Source organism: Callospermophilus lateralis, chromosome 7 (assembly GCF_048772815.1).
Source record: "Callospermophilus lateralis isolate mCalLat2 chromosome 7, mCalLat2.hap1, whole genome shotgun sequence".
NCBI lineage: Eukaryota > Metazoa > Chordata > Mammalia > Rodentia > Sciuridae > Callospermophilus > Callospermophilus lateralis.
In genome coordinates, this window is record NC_135311.1 from 16,078,654 (window position 1) to 16,090,181 (window position 11,528).

Here is an 11,528-nt window from a genome sequence, read left to right on the forward strand (position 1 = left end):
ATGGACAAATTTACCAAACCTGATGATGTGAATCTGAAGAAGTCTATTTAGAACAAAGAAAACAATGTCTTAGTGCATTACTGTGAAATTGGGGGAAAACACTAAGGAATCAGTTTATCCAGAATAAAAATAAAATAGCCACATGGTATTGATTGATGCAATGCTAAATGGGTAAGTAAGATGAATGATAGCAACACTGCAGATACTGGCAGTATTTGTAAAATAGGTGGTTATCTAAAAGTGGGCTAGGATTTGTTATAAATATATATCTCAAATTCCTGGGCAACTAGTAAAATAAGTTGAAAAAACTGTATTTGCACCAGGTGCAATGGCACATGCCTGTAATCCCAATGACTCTGGAGGCTGAGGCAAAAGGATCACAATGTGGAGGCCAGCCTCAGCAACTTAGTAAGGGCCTAAGTAACTTGTTGAGATCCTGTGTCAAAATTAAAAAAAAAAAAATCTTAAAACGGCTGGAGATGTGGTATAGTGATAAAGTGGCCCAGGGTTTAATCTCTGGTACAAAAAATAATCCAAAAATATTTGATGAAAAATGACACATGCAATAGTGTAAATGGCTCATCTAGATTACATAAGGCAGGGAAAGTATGGAATACCAAACCAATAAAAGGAAATAGCATATGTAGAAAATATTAATTCAAGTGTTTATAAGAATTTTAGAGATATATGTTTATGTTTTCTTTGTGTGTATGTGTGTGTATGTGTGTGGTATTGGGGATTGATGACCCCTGATTTTATGCATGCTAGGTAAGTTCTCCAACACTGAGCTACATTCCCAGCCCGACCAATGTTTCCCTAAAAATATTAAAATTTAGAGGCTTCCATAAGGTGTTGAAAAATGAGACCAAACTGACTATCTGTTGTTTATGATAAAATTACTTTAAATATAATAACACCTTGATCAAAAGTAAAGGGGTGGATAGGCCATAAAATGTTCACATTAATCAAAAGAGTGGAAGTACCTATATTAATTTCAAGAAAACATATTTTTGAGCAAGGGAATTATCAGGGACCTAGGGCTCATCACATAATAACAAAGGGGTTATTCCTCAAAAGATATAAATATACAAGAGTAAAAAATGGATAAAACTGTAATGAGAAACAGTGTGATGTATATCATAACTGGAGATTTCAACACCCCTTCATTGAGAATGAACAGATTCAGCAGGCAGAAAATAAGTAAAGACACAGTTACATTCACCAGTGCCACCAATCAACTGAATCTAATTGACATTTACACACTACTTCTTCAAACAAGGTCAGGACACACATTCAAGTTTGCATGAAACATCCAGCAAGACAGACCATATCCTAAAAGACTAGGTCATGAAACGTGCCTTACCCAAAACTTTAAACAGATCATAAGGTGATACTCACTCTAGGACCCTAATTTACTTAAGATAGAAAGCAGGGAGATAATGGGCAACTCCCCCAAACACTTGGGGAGTTTACACTTCTGAATAAGTCACAAAGCAATACAAATCAAGAAAGAATGTTAACTGAAAGAAAATGGAAGAGTAATCTATCAAAATTGTGATATGCAGTAAAATCAGTAACTGAGTAAATTTTTGGAACTCAATGTATATTTTGGAAAACAAAATCTAAACTCAATCATCTAAACAACTACTTTAGGAAATCAGAAGATGAAAAGCAAATTAAATCCAAAGTAAGCAACAGAAAAAGAATGATACAAATTAAAATAAAATTGAACAACATTGCAATCAGAATATTAATGGAGAAAACCAAGGAGCCAAAACCTGGTTCTTGGACCACCTTTGCTGACCTGTGTGGGAGCCCTGGCCCAGGTAGCCTGGATTCACCCAGCCGCCAACAGGCAGAACCACGCCAGAGCTCAGGTCCAAGCCGAGGACCACCTCCTCCAACCTGTGGGGGAATCCAGGACCAGGTTAAGTACAGGTCCACACCTTGATCCACCTGGGATCCCAGGCCTAACCTACCTCCATCTGGGGACATGGCCCTCAACACACAGTAGCCACCACCTGTGAGGAAAGACAGGGCCTAAGAGCAGCTGCATCAGAATAAGCATCCAAAGTTAAAGGGCTAAAGCCCGCCCTTTCAGCCCCATCTCTGTAAGAGTTTGAATTCATCTTGGGACACCCATTGCTCTCTTGAGTTACCTCCACTGTTGCCACCACCAACTTTAGTTGTAGTAGCATCCATCATGAGACACCACCAGGGTCTGGAAGCCCAACACCAAGGTGAGGTACAGATAATCTTCAAGGATCCTCACTGCAGGAAAGGGAGACAGAGAAGGAGTTCATAATATACATAATTAAAGTGATGGATGAGTTTCAAAATGACCTAATTTTTAGAGCAAATACAGGAAAAATTTGATCACTCCAACAAAGAGATAAGGGAGCAAATACAGGTAGCAAAAGGTTACTTCAGGAAAGAGATAGAGGACGCTCAGTTTCTCAATGGAGCTGCGGGGGGCTCCGGCGGTCGCGGCGCGGCTGCAGCGCCAGCCCTGAGCCGCGAGGGGGCGCGTTTCCCTCGCTCCCTCCTTCTTCCCCTCCCTCTCGCCGCCGCGGCTTTGGAGGAACCGGGCTGAGAGGCCGCTGCACAGGTCGCCGGGCCCGCATCCCGGAGGACGCCCCGACTGGGCGGCCTCGAGGCGCCGGCACGTTCTGGAAGAGCTGGAGCGTCGAGGAAAGAGCGAAGAAAATAAAAGAGGGTTTCCTCCCAGAAGAGAGCGGCAGTCGGAGAGATTTTTCTGAAGGGAGCAGAGGCGGCGCTTGCAGCCGCCGCGGGCGCCGGGCCCCGCCGGCCCCACCCTGCGTGAGCCGGCTTCGAGCTGCTGAGTCTCGGGGACACGGAAGCGGAGGTCGAGCTGCGGGGCTCTCCTGCCGGACGGCTCCTGTCCCTGGGGCGACGGCGGCGGCGGCGGAATGGAGCCCGCGACCGCGCCCCGGCCCGACATGGCGCCGGAGCTGACCCCGGAGGAGGAGCAGGCCACCAAGCAGTTTTTGGAAGAGATTAACAAGTGGACAGTTCAGGACAGCGTTTCCCCACTCTCTTGGAATGTGGCTGTCAAGCTCCTCATGGCCAGGAAGTTTGCCGTGCTCCGAGCTGTGGAGTTGTTCCACTCCTACAGAGAAACCCGAAGGAAGGAAGGTACTGTGAAGCTGAGACCTCATGAGGAACTCTCCGTTCTGAGATCCTCGGTGGAAAATTCACCATTTTAAATGTTCGGGACCCAACAGGAGCTTCCATTGCCCTCTGTACTGCCAGATTTCATCACCCCCACAAGTCGGTCCAGCATGTGGTACTTCAGGCTCTGTTTTATTTGTTAGAGCTGTGGATAGCTTTGAAACCCAAAGGAATGGAGTGGTGTTTATCTCTGACATGTGTGGTTCTAATTATGCCAACTTTGAGCTGGATCTTGGCAAGAAAGTCCTAAACCTGTTGAAGGGAGCATTTCCAGCTCGTTTGAAGAAGGTACTTATTGTGGGAGCACCAATATGGTTCCGAGTGCCCTATTCCATCATCAACCTCCTCCTGAAGGACAAAGTCAGGGAGAGGATTCAGATTTTAAAGACTTCTGAGGTTACCCAGCATCTGCCCAGGGAGTGCCTTCCAGAAAACCTGGACTGGGACTCAGTACATGTTCCAGGTCCCCACGCCATGACTCTCCAAGAGTTGGTAGACTATGTTAACACCAGGCAAAAGCGGGCGATATATGAGGAGTATGAAGACATCCGTCCTGAGAACCCTGTTGGCACTTTCCACTGTTCAATGTCTCCAGGAAACTTAGAAAAGAACCGCTACGGAGATGTACCCTGTCTCGACCAAACTAGAGTGAAACTAACAAAACGAAGTGGCCACACTCAGACAGATTACATCAATGCCAGTTTCATGGATGGTTACAAGCAGAAGAATGCTTACATTGGTACACAAGGCCCTCTGGAGAATACTTATCGTGATTTCTGCTCATGGTTTGGGAGCAAAAAGTCTTGGTGATTGTCATGACCACCAGCTTTGAGGAAGGCGGCAGAAGAAAGTGTGGCCAGTACTGGCCTTTAGAAAAAGACTCTCGGATTCGATTTGGCTTCCTTACGGTGACCAATCTAGATGTGGAGAACATGAACCATTATAAGAAAACAACACTAGAAATTCACAACACAGAGGAGCGGCAGAAACACCAGGTGACCCACTTCCAGTTTCTGAGCTGGCCAGATTATGGTGTCCCTTCTTCAGCAGCTTCCCTCATTGACTTCTTGAGAGTGGTCAGAAGCCAGCAGAGCCTTTCTGTCAGCAGTATGGGAGCACGCTCCAAAGGACAGTGTCCTGAGCCACCCATTGTGGTACATTGCAGTGCAGGCATTGGCAGGACACATACCTTCTGCTCGCTGGACATCTGCCTGGTACAGCTGGAGGAGCTTGGCACCCTTAATGATTCACGCATGAGGACCCAGAGGCCTTCAGCATCCAGACCCCGGAGCAGTACTATTTTTGCTACAAAGCCATCCTGGAGTTTGCAGAGAAGGAGGGAATGGTGCCCTCTGGCCACAGTCTACTGGCCATGGAGGGGCAGTGACTGTCCTACAAGTCTTCTTCCTGCTGGCCAGCCTTCCTTAAACTATCATGGACACCGCTGAGCCTATAGGTTGCCATCAGTTATGCTGAAGCCATGGATCAACCTCTTTCTCCTGTCTCCTGGCGCACGTGTTGCACGCAAGGCAGCCTTTCCCTTTGGCTAGATAGATGTGGTGAAATTGCCACTAGAAAGGGCCAACAATGTGTTCTTAATTCCTAGCACCTGCTATCGAACTGTGCCTTATTAAAACCAAATTGTGGCTATTGATTTTTGCCAGGGGCCCTGAGGTAAGTGGGGAAGGAAACTCCCTCCCCCTTTCCCAATGCCATTCTTTTTCTGGAGGTCTCCTCTCTTCCACTCCTTCCCTTTGCTAGGATTTGATGGGGAGGTTTGTGCTCAGAGAGCTTGACCAAGTTACATAATCTAGAGATTGTCCCGAGTGCCAAGCACGTTTATACATAGGGCATATATTCCAGTCCTTTCTGTCATTCTGTGTGTGTGCGCCTGTGCATATGTGCACTTATGTGTATGGGTCCATATGTATGTGTGTATATAATATATATGTATGTGATAATATGGTCATATCCTATAAATACATATATACACAGATACTCTTTGTAGACATTTCTGGGCTCTGTGTTATGGTTCAGAACTCCTTGCTTCTTAGACCTTGCTGTTTATCCTGGACTATCAGGGGTTGGAGATCATGGCTCCTGTTGTCAGACATCAGAGTGATGGAAGAGGACACACACACATCTCCTCCCTTCTCCTTACACAGGCCCTAATCCTTAAATAATGACTTCTTTCCTTTTGGGTTCTGCCTGTTAGAGCCAAGAATACTGGTTTATGGTGACACTGATTTAATTCAGCATGAATTGTCCTTATCTAACAGTTTTGCTGTTTACTTTGATGATTTTGAGAACAGACCTCCACTGTGATTCCAGACCCTGTCTTTTCTTTCACTCCCCCAAGTGGAGGACCGCAGGTAGAAATGAATTCACTTAGCATTCAGAGCCAAAAGCAATCGGTACGAAGCCTATGAGGAAAAAAAGGGAGCCCAGTGTGTGAGAGAGGAATCTGTGAGAATCCCTTCTTGGGAAAACAAGTTTGGGTCCCTTTTTCTTTTGTTTGAAGGTTCCTTTTCTTATACAACGTGGCCCTATCTACTGAGATGCTCATCTCTCCATGCCTGCTAGCTTGCCAGACCCTAGAGCTCAAACTGGGTGGGTCCTGTGCCAATAAAAATCTTAACCCCTGGCTGGGTGAGATGGTCCCTTGCAATCAGTCAAATCCTCCTACCCAACCTGTTCCTGCCTGCTCCTAGCCTACGCAACCTGATGTGCCAGGGATGGAATCAAGAGCCCCCAACATTCTACATTCCCAAGAACACCCTGGAACCTCCAAACCTTCGTCCCCCATTACAGAAGATGAGGTTGGCAGCTGATCAAACCTCAATAATTTTATACTGTAATAAGCTCTTTGAATGTGTATATTCTTATTTTTTACAATCATTTCATTTTGTATTTAACATCAATGAACTGAGTCAGATTCAGAAAATAATTGTAATGTTCATATTCAGTATCTTCAGTGATACAGTTTTGTATTTACATATAAATATACCAACATGATCAAACCCCCCCAAAAAAAGAAAGAGATAAAGATTCTGTAAAGAAAAAAGAAACTCAGAAATCCTTGAAATGAAGGAAACAGTAAACCAAATAAAAAACTCCATAGAAAGCATCACCAACATACTAGACCATTTGGAAGACAGAACATCAGATAATAAAGGCAAAGTATAAAATCTGGAAAATTATATACTTCACCACACAGTGAAGATCTTAATAAATCATGAACAGAACATCCAAGAATTATGGGATAGCATCAAAAGACCAAATATAAGAGTTATTGGGATAGAGGAAGGAACAGAATTTCAAACCAGAGGAATGCACAATCTCTTCAATGAGATAATATCAGAAAATTTCTAAAACATGAAGGATGAATTGAAAAACCAAATACAAGAGGCTTACAGGATACCAAATGTAAAAAAAATTGAAACAGATCTATACCAAGGTACATTATAATAAAAATGCCTAGGATACAGAATAAGAATAAACTCTTAAAGGCCATGAGAGAGATCACATATAGAGGGAGATAAATATGGATCTCAACAGGTTTTTCAACCCAGACCCTCAAAGCCAGGAGATTGTGGAACAACATATACAAAGCTCTGTAAAAAAAAAGGATGCCAACCAAGACTCAGCAAATTAAGCTTCAGATTTGATGATGAAATTAAAAAAAAAAACCTTTCATGATGAACAAAAGTTAAAAGAATTCACAGTGAGAAAGCCCACACTAAAGAGCATGCTCAGTAAAATATTCCAGGTGGAGGAAATGAAAAACAACAATGAAAATTAGCAAAGGCAGAAACACATTAAAGTAAAGGTAAGTCAAAGAGAAACCAATTCAAGTTAAAAAAAAAATGTCCAGGAATACAAATCATATAATAATAATAACCCTAAATGTAAATGGTCTAAACTCATCAATTAAAATACATAGACTGTGTCTGGGGTTCTGGCTCAGTGCCTAGCATATGTGAAGCTCTGGTTTGGATTCTCAGCACCACATATAAATAAATAAAATAAAGGTCTATTCACAACTAAAAAAAAATTTAAAAAGACATAGACTGACAGATTGGATTTAAAAATCCCAACAATATGTTACCTTCAAGATATTCATCACACAGGAAAAGAAATCCACAAATTTAAGCTGAAAGGGTTGATAAAAGCACACCACTCGCATGCACCATGTAAATAAGCAGGGTTTTTCCATCCTCATATCAGAAAAGTGGACTTCAAACCAAAGCTAGTGAAAAGAGATAAAGAAGGAGATTTCATACTGATTAAGGAATTCATACTTCAACCAGACATAACAATCATAAATATCTATGCTTTTAAAAAATGGGGCATCTATGTCAAACAAACCCTTCTCAAATACAAGAACAAAAAAGACCACAACACAATAACCCTGGGTGACTTTTATACATCTCTCTCGCCACTGGATAGATCTTCCCAACAAAAACTAAACAAAGAAACTATAGAAGTCAATAATTCAATCAATATGTTGACTTACAGACATATATAGAATATTCCCTCCATCAACAAGCAAACACACACTTTCTTCTCAGCAGCACATGGATCCTTCCCCAAAATAGACCATATGTTATGCCACAAAGCAAATAGTAGCAAATACAAAAAAGAAAAAGAAAGAAAAACAAAAAAACCTAGAGATTCTACCCTGCATTTTATCAGATCATAATAATGGAACAAAATTAGAAATCAAATGTAAAATAAAAATAGTACATACTCTAACACCTGGAGAGTAAATAATTCACTATTGAATGACCAATGGATGACAAAAGAAATCAGAGATATAATTTCAAAAAATACTTAGAAATGAGAATAGTGATACAACATATAAAAATTTCTGGGACACTATGAAGGCAGTTCTAAAAGAAAAGTTTATTGCATTGAGCTCATTCATTAAAAGAATAGAAAATAGCCAAATAAAATATAAGATTGTATTTCAAAGCCCTAGGGGAAAAAAAAGAACAAATATACACCAACAGCAGTAGGAGGCAAAATAATTAAAATCAGAGTTGAAATCAATAAAATTGAAACAAAAGAAAAATTCAACAAATTGAAAAACAAAATGTTTGTGAAAAAATTAACCAAATTGAGAAACCCTTAGCCAAGCTAACAAAGAGAGAAAAAACTCAAATTACTAAAAGTTGTGATGAAAAAAAATATATATCATGACAGACTGATGGAACAAGGACTTAAGCATTAGAACAGAGACCCTGTTCCTAACAGAAAACGAAGGCACACAGAACCAACAGTACCCAGAAACAGGGTGCTCTATGTGGGAACAAACAAGGGGAAAAGAGCCCATCACACATTGTAGGGCGAGGACCCTCAGAGCCACTGGGAAACCCTGACGGGTGCCAGGAATCCATCACCCCAAAATAGAAGCATGGTCAATTGTGGAATGGTTTGAACTCATGTGACCTCAGGATCAGAATGAGTGTAGCTGGGCTTGTCAATATGATGGGGACATGAACCCAATCAAGATCTCTCTCCTGAAGTGTCCAGGGAACGTAGAGAAAAGTTTGGGGCCCAGCTCTCCCAGGACTGTTGTTATCCACCAGAGAAGAAAGTAAAACTATGAGACAGGGGACATGTTCCACTAGGGAAGCCACAGTTCTGTGTTCTCCAGTGGGATCTTGTCACCTTTGCAGACATTAAAATTACATCCCCGAAGAGACAGGACTTAAAGACATCCTTTCCTAAAACCTCACATCTCTTTCGGTGCTTCTCAACTTCTCTGAGTCCTTCCCTGCCTCAGCCATCTGGGTAAGTGTCTCTGTGTCCTCAGATGCAGAATCAGTGTTTGGGTGGCCCTAGAAAAGCTGTGGGAGGAGGGAATCTGTGCCTTTAGTGAAGTGTCTGGTAGCTGCAGGAGACATCAGCTCAACAGCCCTACTGAGCCCAGAGGACTGTGTTCTCATGGTGCAATGAGGATATTCTCTTCTAAGAATGTTTGCCTCTTCAATTTAGATACTCCTAAAGTTACTCAATTTCTCATAGAGAATATTAATTAATTTTAATTTTTCCATTTATTTTTGTAATTTAGTGATATCTAGTGACAACTTATCTATTCTAGAGTCTTTATATATTATTTACTGGTATATATATATATATATTATCAGGAAAGCCATAAGTTTTAATTGGACATTTTATTATCTATACCTTTGCTTCTGTCATGTGCATAAACAAATAGAGCATCAGCAAGTGACTTTCAAAGTTTGAATCATTTTAATTTTTAAAATCTTTAGAAGGAAATGAGGTATTATGTTCAAAACCTCATTTCGTAGAAGGAAAACTTACACTAGTATTAAATATCTACTTAAACATTTTCAGTATGTCTTTGCATTCAATTTAATTTCACAAATTAAAAGTTCCTCAATGCTGTACTCTATCAGTTAGGAAAGGGCAATGATGATAAGTTTTGAATACACATTAAATATTTTTAAAAAATCAAATGAACATGCTGGTTGTTTCCCATTACTGGCTCCAAAACACCCAGGAATATAATTCAGAATAGTTTGGAGGAAGAATAATTGTGTTCATGAGTCCTTTATGATTTGGTCACTAAAGAGGAATACCTTTTGCAATTTCTGTTAGATTGGAAACATTTGAATCTAATTTTGTTTAGAGGAACATTTAGGTCAGTCAAATCCCACCCTACCATGATAACAGTACCTACATTTTAGATTTTTTTCCAAAACTCACTTTTTCATATCTGTAGCATGAGTAGATAAATGTCAACCTATATCATTTTCTTGTTACTAAAACTCAAAGGGTAAAATCAGACAGGAAACCAAAGCTGTAGAGCAGGAAAGCAGGACTTGAATCTTCCATCACTACATCAATTTGGGAGAAGGTCTCTTCTGCAGGACTGCTTGGGTTTTCTAGTAGTGACAGACAGCTTGGGGTCTGTGAAGAAGCACCTCTGGGGATTATTGTTTCTTTAGTTTAAAAGAACACTTTCACTTCTAGTGACTTTTCTCAGGTGAAAGTTAAAATGGGATAATATAAACCCCATAGCTCTAATTGTGAATCCCAGGCTGTCCTTTACAACACTGACAATTCACAAGTAAACTGATAGTTCTCATATCTATTTCTCACAAAGAGCTGACATTCTTTTTCCAAAACCTTGTGCAGGGTTTTGCTCATCATGTTGCTAGAGTCTCTGTATCTCACAGCAGATGTGCTCACAGGACTAACATCTGCTGGGCAATGGTTTTGCCCTCCCTGAGGTGCCAGTCATCTCTCCTTGTGCTCTTCATAGATTTCCAGCACAAGAAGTGCCACAAGGTAGAAAGTGCTGCCTACATTGACCTCAGCTCCAAACCCAATTGCTTGAAGCAGGACTAATCTCACCTGCTTCATCCCCTTTTTTCCATTTTTACCTTAATGAATAGAAGGGAGGATGGGGAAGATTGCAACAATGAAGTGGAGCTGAGTGATCATGAAAATTCATGCAATCTTTAGAGGTGAGTAAGTAAAAGGATTCCTCTGTCATCTCACCCCTGAGAGAGAGGCAGGATGATGCTCACACTGCAGAGGAGAGAACAGATGTGTGCTCCCTTCACTTTTTCACCTGGAATTGGAATGTCCTAAGAAGGCAAACTTGCAGTGAGTTTTGCAGAGGGGTATTCTCCTGTAATTCTCTCACTTCTGTCCTGACCTCCAGCTCATATCCACCACCTAAGCATTTCTCACTAGTTTGAGGGACCATGTATGATGATGTATGTATCGTGAGCCACCCATGGTATTGTTGACTGCACATTGTCTAACAGGACTGCTTTCATGATCTAGATGTTAAAGGGAGTCTTCACCATGAGGGTCCCCAAGTCTTTACTATGAGCACTAACAAGTGAAAGTTCTGTAATTTGTAGGCATTTCTTTTTTAAAAATGTGTAATGTGCTCTACTCATCTACTTACTTAGATTTTCCTTCCTCTTACCAGATGTGGATTCATCAAGGGTGACCTATTTCAGAAATTCAAGTTATAGTCACTGTGATTTATACATCCTTCCCAAGAGAATGTCGAGTCTGGGGGCAGCTTGATTTCCCAAATGCATAAAGTACAATATTAGTGTTGATACAAGAGGGCATCAAGATACCAAATTGGCAGCATTAACCTTAAGACCCTTATTGATGAGGGGTTCTCCAATCACCCCAATGATGGCAAAAAGCTTGTGTTCTGTCCCCTGATCACCTAAGGTGTGCTGTGCCAGGTGTTATTGAGATGGACCATAGAAGGGAAGGTTGGTGCCACAGGATTTTCCTTAGCTCCCCTTTATGAATGGTTCTCATTCCCCAGGATG

General features: G+C 41.3%; 1 pseudogene; it reads left to right on the plus strand.

Annotated features, from left to right (window-relative positions):
- The first annotated feature begins 2,927 nt into the window (after positions 1-2,927).
- On the plus strand, positions 2,928-4,604 carry LOC143404625 (tyrosine-protein phosphatase non-receptor type 9 pseudogene; annotated as a pseudogene).
- Positions 4,605-11,528: the final 6,924 nt, after the last annotated feature.